Source organism: Mesocricetus auratus, unplaced genomic scaffold (genome assembly GCF_017639785.1).
Source record: "Mesocricetus auratus isolate SY011 unplaced genomic scaffold, BCM_Maur_2.0 Super-Scaffold_100008, whole genome shotgun sequence".
In the NCBI taxonomy this organism is placed as follows: Eukaryota; Metazoa; Chordata; class Mammalia; order Rodentia; family Cricetidae; genus Mesocricetus; species Mesocricetus auratus.
Genome location: NW_024429192.1, coordinates 60,597,846 through 60,606,957, shown reverse-complemented (window position 1 = coordinate 60,606,957; position 9,112 = coordinate 60,597,846). Strand labels below are relative to the sequence as shown.

Genomic DNA, 9,112 nt, shown 5'->3' with positions numbered 1-9,112 from the left:
CTGTTTAACAGCTGTAAAGAGGATGTCTGCCTGGAAGGAGAGCTCATACCAAGATGGCGGAGGCTGAAGAGAGAGGAGGGGTCTGGAGAGACAGCCTTGAATTTGAAGTTGATGCACACAAGCTCCAGGATCTGACAGAAAGCCACCTACACTGCAGTTTTGGTTGTGAAGGTGATGGATGTCTTTCTGGAGGCCAGCGTATTACCAGGCTATGACTGTAGGAAATGGGATGAGGACACACCGCTCCAAGGTGTGGTTGGGGAGAAGGTTTTTATTGTAGGCATGAGGGAGCGCGCAGCCAGAGGCATCTGGAAGGGCCCAGAGCAGGGAGAGAAAGTTGGACATTGAACAAGGCCAGCAGACTGGAATGGGCCATGACATGAGAGGGGTCAGGGGTGGGGAGGAGGCTGAGGAAGAGGAGAGGAGAAACAGAGAAACAGAGGGAGGGAGAGAAAGAAAGGGAGGGAAGGGGGAGAGAGGGAGAGGGATGGAGAGAAGGAAAGGGGGAGAGAGAGAGGGATCGAGGGAGGGAAGGAGGGGGAGAGAGAGAGAGGAGAGCAGACAGGGCACAGAGAGAAAGCACAAAGAGAGAAGCAAGAGAGGCTGTGGCCGGATGGCAGGGAAGCTGGGGCAGGGAAGCTGGGGCAGGGAAGCCGGGGGAGGAGAAGCCAAGTCTCTGGGCTGGAGATGTTTAGGGTGGGATGGGTGAGAAGAGCAGAGAGGAGCCACAGGTACTGAGCAAGCCTGGGGCCAGCACTCACTTTGGTATGCTAATAGGCACCACAGTTGGCCATATGTCCTGAGTTTTTTTTTTTTTTGGGAGCCCACATGTAAGATCTGTGATTGAAGTCTCCCTCATGGTCTTTGCCCAGTTATAGCATCCTATAGTTTGTATATTCATTTCCATTTTTCTACCAAAAAAGCTCTGAGCAAAGAATCAGCTTTTTCATGTTTAATTATTTTTAGGTATATATGTGTTTTCCCTATATGTGTGTAGTTATATCACACGCATACTTAGTACCTGCAGAAGCTGGAAAGCATCAGATCCACTGAAACTCAAGTTACAGGCAGTTCTGAGCCAAAAACTGAACCCAGGTCCTCTGCAAGAGCAGCAAGTGCTGTTAACTGCTAAGTCCTCTCACCAGCTCGGAAATGATCGATTTCTCATGTTAAAGTCAAAATGGAGTGGCTATTTGTTCTCTTGTGGGCCTCACTCTTTTGCATTCCCGGCTACATTGCCCTGTTATCTGCTTTGCAGAAAACAAAGACGCTGGAGTTAAACATTAGCCAGAATGACTGAGAATGCAGCAGACTGCTCAGCCCCGGCGCAGGGAGCAGAGCCCCTAACCCCGGTTGATTGTTCAAACAGGAAGAAACTCTGTGGCAGGCCACATCTCCAAGGAACTGGGGGCCAACCGATTCCAAGAAATACTTTCCACTGCAGTCAATAAATATTTACTGAATTCCTGTGTGGGGCTAGCCACACCAGGGCACAGAAGGGTCCAGGCAGGGCAACCCCAATGATACACAAGAGCGTCTCTCAGGAGGCAGGAGGGGGGATGGCAGCAACAGCAGAGGCCTAGGCAAAGGGGACAGCATGAACAAAGGTGCAGAGGACAGTACAGAGTGCTTGGTAGACGGCCAATGTGGTGACAGGAGTTGGGGCGCACAGGGCCAGCAGGGAGTTTGGTCATCGGTGTCGGACTGGAGGGCAGCTTGGGACCTGTATCAGTCAGGGTTCTCGAGAGTAACAATTCATAGAATGAATTCTCTCCCTCCCCTCCCCCACCTCATAGCTGTAAAGGAGATTTATTAGAATGACTTTCAGGCTCTGACCCAACTTGTCCAGCGGTTCTCAACCTCTAAGTCATGACTTTGGGGATCCAACAACCTAAGACCATCTGCATATCAGATAATTACATTGCGATTCGTGACAGTAGCAAAATTACAGTCATGAAGTAGCGATGAAAATAATTTTATGGCAGCGGATCACCACAACATGAAGAACTATATTGGAGGGTTGCAGCATTAGGAAGGTTGAAAACTACTGAGCTAGTCCAACAATGGCTGTCTGTCAACAGAAGGTCCAAGAATCCAGTAGGTGTTCAGTCCATGAGGCCGGATGTACTTGCTGGAGTCCTGAAGACGTAGGCGCTAATGCCAGTGAAGGAAAAGCCTTGCCAGTGAAAACCAACAGGCAAAGAGAGCAATGCTCCTTCTCCCGTGTCCTTTACATAGGCTTCCAGTATGAAGTGTGGCCCAGATTAAAGGGCCTCAAATACCCAGGTTAGAACTGAGTCTTTCTCCTTCCAGTGATTAAGCAAACCAGGAGGTAGTGGCCCATGCCTTTAATCCCAGGACTTGGGAGGCAGAAGCAGGCTGATCTCTGAGTTAGAGGCCACCCTGATCTACAAGAGCCAATTCCAGGAAAGCCAGGGCTACACAGAGAAACCTGGTCTCAAAGAAGAAAAGGGGGTGAAGAGAAAATAAAAAATCCCTCACAGGTGTGCTCAATCATTTTGGGGTTTTAGTTGATTCCAGATGCAGTCAAGTTGACAACCAAAAAAGGCATCACAGGAATACATCAATCAAAACCTCCCTTTGGCTGTTCTTCCTAACATGGGGTTTCCTGCTTTACCTTTATAAACTGCCATTTGCCTATGGACCAATCTTTCTCCTCTCTATCCAGAGTTCTTTGTCCATGTGGGACAAATAAGCCTCCACCATCTCCCTCTTCCTCTGTCTCCTGTCTTTGTCTCTTATTCTCTGCACTCTGCCCCTCTGGGCAAATAAATCTCCTTTGTTCTGAGAACTTGGTCTTGGGGTGCTTGAACTGATTCCGGGGTTCCCAGCGAAGAGCACTTGTTGCTCTTGTAGAGGAACTAGGTTAGTTCCCAGGACCCACGCAGCAGCTCACAACTGTCTGTAACTGGAGTGCCAAGGGATCAGACACACTTGGTGTAGAAGATGACTTGGTGCTGTCCCCCAGAAATCATTATTATCAGCCATGACCCAGCAGGAGCCAGAGGGGCTGAACAAAATGTTGAGGCAGCAGGTGGAAGGCTCCAGCATCACCAACATCATCGTAGAAGAAGCGGTAGGAAATGGCAGCAAAAGACTGAAACAGAAATCAGAGCAGTTCTGGAAGGGTCTGAGCTCAGGTCACCAGGCCATGCTTCTCCCTCAAGCTAGCTTCTACTCTGCCCTCCTGCTCTGCACTACTACCTGCTTTTGGCCAAACCTATTTGGGAGCCCAGAGAACCAGAGACCCTGGGGACATGTGTCTTGAGATAGAAAACAGACATAAGAGGACCCAGAGTACACAGAAGGGTCCAAATACCAAGGCGAGCATGGAAAGGGGGGGGGTCCCAGAAGGGGAGGGGCACCCATTCCACAGTTTACCCTGACCAGTGGAGGCTGGGGAGGTCAGGTGTGAGTGTGCTTCCCTAGCTGGGACAAAGGTGACTCACACTGGAGTCACCCAGCCCTAGAACTGAGTGTCCTGGGGAGACAACACAAAGTGGTATCAGGCCGCTCGGTGACATGCCAGGTCTCAGGACTGAGAGAGAGGATGGAACTGTCCTGGTAGGAATGAAGAGACGTGCCCCACCCTTGGTCTATTCGGCTGTTGAGACAATGGATCCCCAGGAGCTGGGATTACCTCAGGAGAGTCATGCTCCGGGAAGAGATCTCACCCAGTTCTGACAACTTTTCAGATCATCTTGGGGAAAGATTGGAACTGAAACAGCAGTACATGGGACCACACCTTGGCCAGATCTGCTTAGCTATGCAGACCTCTTATTTTCTATTGAAACCCAGGCCACGGGTGTATACCTCAGAGATGGACTTGGACTTGGACTTACTGTACCTTCCTGTGTGTTCCTCTCCACAGAGTGACCCGCACTGAAAAAGTTTCAGTGTTTCACTGTTAGGCATCTCTTGAATTGGCAGATTGAGGACAGAGCGCCTATCAGCTTGCTGGGGCTCCGAGGGCCCAGGCTCTGGCCCTAACAACTCCAATGACAAGGGTAATATGGTGGAAACAGGCCTGGCCTAGCGATGCTGTCTCCTCTGGGACACCTTGCCAGTACTGACAACAAATCCGTGTGACTTTAAGCAAGTGAACCGTGCTCTCTGGACCTCAGTTCCCACCCATAAGCAGGAGATCACACCTCCCCTGTTTCCAGAATCAAAATCATGTAAGAGTACCTCGTGAGCGCTTTATGAGGCTGGGAATACAAGTCACCACACAGGTGCCAGGTGTAGGCAAGGCTTGGCAATGCTACTGTCCGGGTGAGTCACTTGGGCTGAGAACTCATTTGAGGCTGGCAGGCCTCTTGGCATTATAGACACCCACAGAAGTGGCACCACAGTTTTGCTGCTGACTGCTGTGCTGGAAGGTTGGCTTCTGGTGAGTTTTAGCAGGTTGGTCCCTCCAAGACCAAGCACTTACATTTGAGCGGACTCAGAAGGCAGAGCAACACATGGGACACCGATGGGAGCCATATATGCTGTCTCGTCTTTCTGCAGCATGGGCTGCGGCCTCGTCACAGACACCAGGGAAGCGACAGACCTGAGGGTGAATGCCTGTAGGAACATGGAAGCCTGGGTTCTGGACCCCACTCAGATGCCGCATGTGCCGTGTGTGACATGTATGTATGGGAGGGTTTGTGCCACCGCTCATGTGTGGAGGTCAGAGGAGAGCTTTGTGGAGTTGGTTCTCTCTTCCACCTTTATGTGGCTTCCAGGGATCAAATTCAGCACTGGACTTGCACAGCAAGCACTTTTTGTACCTACGGAGCCATCTCGCTGGTCCTGGGATGAAAGATTTATTTATTTTGGCTCAGGGTTTTGAAGTTTTCAACCCACGGTCAGTGTGCTGGATAGTTTCATGTCAATTTGACACAGACTAGAGCCATCTGAGAGGAGGGAACCTCAAGAAAATGCCTCCATAAGATTGGGTTATCCGAAAGCCTGTAGGGCATTTTCTTAATTAGTGATTGATGGGGGAGGGGCTGGCCCATTGTGCATGATACCATCCTGGGCTGGTTGCCCTGGGTTCTATAAGAATGCAGACTGAGCAAGCCATGGGGATCAAGTCAGTAAGCAGCATCCATCCATGGCCTCTGCATCAGCTCCTGCCTCCAACTTCCTGCCCTGTTTCAGTTCCTGTCCTGACTTTCTTCAGGGATGAGCAGTGATAGGAAACTATAAGCCAGATAAACCCTTCCCTGTCCAACTTGCTTTTGGTCATGGTGTTTCATCACAGCAATAGAACCCTAACAAAGACATCAGCTTCTCTGCTTGCTGTGGCCAGTGAGAGCGTTTGGCAGAACGAAACTACCCGTGGCTATGATGTACAGGGAAGGAGGAAGGGGCCAAGGACAAGGTACATCATTCCAGGGCTCAACTCTAAGGTCCTCGTCCTACCTAGTCCCTACCTCCTGCTTTTTTCCATCTCCAAGAACCAAGGGCTTAGGTCTGAGTCCTCAGGATCTGACCATTCCCCCCCCCCCCAAGCCACTGCCTTAACACATGAGCCTCCTGGGGAACGTAGTCCAGCCCATTCTGGTTCCACAGGCAGGAAGAGACCCTTTAGATCACTTTAACAGAGGACTTTAACCCAGGTCCCCCCAAAGTGTGAAAAATCTAAGAGTGTATTTCCTTTAGTTCTCAGAGGTGCTGGCCGCCAGCCGGCCGGGAACATTTCCAGGTTAAGCTTCCGGATCCAGCAGCCGCACCCCCCCCCCTGCACTCACGGTCCCCACCTCGGGAAACTTCCTGTGCCTGCTCCCCTTGCTTCTTCAGCAGCCTGGTCTGTGTAGATGCTGCTCTGCCTTCCAGAATCTCCCTTCCTTCCTCCCCCCCCATCATATCTCATTTTTCCAGTCCTCATGATGTGGCCAAGCATCCCCACCCCTAGAAAGTCTCTCTGGGTGCCCCCACCTCCTTCTGCTAGCAGAGTGGGCTATATATTCCAAATCGTCCCCTCCCCTGTGCTTGACCCAGCCTGCAGGATGTTCTTGATGCAGAGGTGGAGTCTGTGTCCCTTCCGTGGGCTCTGAATGGGATTGTCATGTCCTGACAGGTGACGGCTGTAATAATTCAGGCAGACCTGGCCCCACCCACTGGAAACCTGGCACCGTGCCTCCGCGCATGGCAAGCAGTACCATGGCTTTATACGCAGGTTCAGAGGTCTCTTTAAGAGGCAAACTCCACCCACTTTCTCTTTTTGTCATTTCTTTGAGGAGGCAGCTGTCTCTCTGTGTGTCTCTCTGTCTCTGTCTCTTTCTCTCTTCCCTTCCCTTCCTCCCTTCCTTCCCCCAATAAACTTTCCACAGAAGTTCTGTCTGTGGGTCTCTGTATCCCACCCACCATTTGCCCCTCACCCACAGTGGGGCCCCCTAAAGGTCCCACCTTCACACCATAATTGTAACAGTGGAAGCCCTGCCGGTGACTTCTGGAGCTGAGTTCAGAGGACGACACTTCTCTCTGCCTCTCACCATGGGGACACAGCGGGGAGTCCTGGTCACAGAGAGGCAGACTGTCCCAGGGCCATCTCTGCACCCACAGTAATGCCTCAGTGAGCACTACTATTTTAAACCACGGCGTTTGAAGGCATTTGTCACTCAGCGATGGACAGAGACACTTCTCTTGGGATCTTTACCTCCTGCTCATCCAAGCATTTTTCTCACCATGTGGTGACAGTGGCTGTCTCTTCTGCTCCATTTCAGTCACTTAGGGACTGGGGTCATTGTGTCAGCTGCCTTCCCTGACAAGTCACATTCCACAGAGAAACCCTGTCTCCAAAAAACATGACAATAATAATAATAATTAATTAATAATATAAAGGAAGTGTCTTAACTGGACACCCTCACCTGGATTTCTGACTCCAAATTCTGGCCCTCACACACTCCGACCACAGTTGCTGCTACTGGCCATGGGTTCTGTTGGGACATGCTTGGAACTGACTGACCATGTAGGCATTCCCTATCTCTTAGCACCTGGAATATCGAACATCCCCAGGAAATATACATGGAGCCATATTGCGCTGGATTTCACCAGCACAGTGGTTCTCAACCTCCCTGGCACTGAGACACTTTAAAACAGTCCTTTATGTTGTGGTGACCCCCAACCATAACATTATTTTGTTGCTACTTCACAATTGTAATTTTGCTACTGTTATCAGCCTTAAAGCAAATATTTGATATACTGGGTTGTTAAGAGAAGCTTTTTCTTGCTAGCCGCTTTGGTATATCCCCTGCCAGTTGCCTAGGCTCTGCCGCTTTGTAGTCCCCAAATAAACACACAGGAGGCTGTATTAATTATGAAGCTGTTGGCCTTGCTTGTTTCTTACTGGCTAGCTCTGACTTAAGTAATTACCCCATAATTGTTAATCTAAGTATTTCTCTTACCAGAGAACAGCCGGGCTTCCTACCCCATGGCGGTTACATCTCGACTCCCCTGTGTTTCTCCTTCCCAGACTTCTCCTGGACTCCTAGTCCCACCTATCTAGATTCCTATTGGCCAAACAGTGCTTTATTCACATAAGACTTCCCCAACACTGGGTAGCTGATATGTGACAACCCCAAAGAGGTCACCACCCACATGTTGAGAACCAATGCACTAGTGTACCTGCTGTCCAAAGAAACACACAAATACATACTCTCTCCCACACATACACAGACACACACTCACATATACACATGCACACATGAATATACACACTCGCAGATATATATATATGCACAGAACACATATACACATGCTCACATATACACATAAATCCACAGACACACATACACCACACATGTACACACACATGCATTCTCTTGCACAGACATACACACTCTTACACACATAGACTCATACATGTATACTCTTCTGTTTTGGTTTGGATTTTAGTTTTTTTGGTTTTTTAAGACAGGGTTTCACTATGTAGCTCTATTCCTGGAACTCACTCTGTAGACAAGGCTGGCCTCGAACTCACAAAGGTTCACCTGCCTCTGCCTCCCAAGTGCTGGGATTAAAGGCGTGCACCACTGCCCAGACAAATACACACATACTCTTACACACACAGTAAAAGCCAGTTGACTAACCAAGGTGGCAAAGACTCTTTGATGCCATCTCCCTAGCTAGTTTCAGACAACTGCTTGTGTTACTTAGCACTTAGGGTAAATGTGTTTCTTCTGTACTAAACTAGGAATCAAGCGATCTATGCTATGTCTATCTCACAAACATGGGCTATTTAAACACTTAGGGGTGCAAACGTGTGCATACACCTTATCTCTGGATGATGAGCTCACAAGGGTCAGGACATTCTCTACAACCTCCTTCTACATGTCTCTGTCTTGTCTGTGTCTGAGGAGAGCATCATTCCAGCCAAGGGCTGGGCAGGAGGCCGTGGGCTGCGCAGTTACCAGACTTCAGTTTATGCTGAGCTGTCTGTGGGTGATGGATGCCCAGGGGTAGGCTGTAAATAAGAGCAATGGAACCACAGCAGGCTTCAGCCTCCCCCGGGACACATGCCCCCTCCATCAATCTCTCCAAATGATGTCCTAGCACTCAGTCTTCCGCCTGACCTGGCTCCCAGCAGGCCCCAAGCATTCTCCAGGGCCAGCATCCCCTCGCAGGCCCACAACAGGTAAGCTGAGAACACACTCCTTGGTGCCTTACTGGCACACTTCCTGAATGACAGAGACAAGTGGGACATTTTTCATCAACCCAGACATCATCCCTCCCACACCAGGCACCTCAGAGCAGAGCTATCTTCACTCTACTGGACTGGCCAGGGTGGGCGCTGAGTCACACTGGTCCTACACAGCAGCTGCTTCCCTGGCCGACGTGGGAAAGTTACTCTTTGTGGTCTTTGCAGGGTGGGAGGGCGTAAGGGAAAGTACGAAAACCCAACCGTTCCGTTCACACACTTGTTCTGGACTCAGGTAGGGCAACTACTTTTTCAAAATATATCTTTTTTTTTTTCTAGACAGGGTTTCTCTGTATTGTTTCGGAGGCTATCGGTCCAGCCCGGCCTCGAACTCACATCAAAATATATCTTAAACATTGCTTTTAATTGTGTTTGTATGTCTGGGTCTGTGCAGACTCTGAAACC

The 9,112-nt window shown here is 49.9% G+C and overlaps 1 long non-coding RNA gene across 3 annotated transcripts; it reads right to left on the bottom strand.

The window, feature by feature from the left end:
• Nucleotides 1-1,998: 1,998 nt before the first annotated feature.
• On the bottom strand, nt 1,999-7,471 carry LOC121141972. 3 transcript variants are annotated; one of them, XR_005878963.1, is made up of 4 exons: nt 7,416-7,471; nt 6,668-6,804; nt 4,454-4,587; nt 1,999-3,118 (listed from the first exon to the last, which is right to left on the bottom strand). It is a non-coding gene; the product is annotated as an uncharacterized LOC121141972 (long non-coding RNA). The 3 variants fall into 3 exon arrangements; XR_005878961.1 differs by having other exon boundaries at nt 1,999-4,587; XR_005878962.1 differs by having other exon boundaries at nt 1,999-4,587; nt 6,668-6,800; nt 7,416-7,458.
• Nucleotides 7,472-9,112: the final 1,641 nt, after the last annotated feature.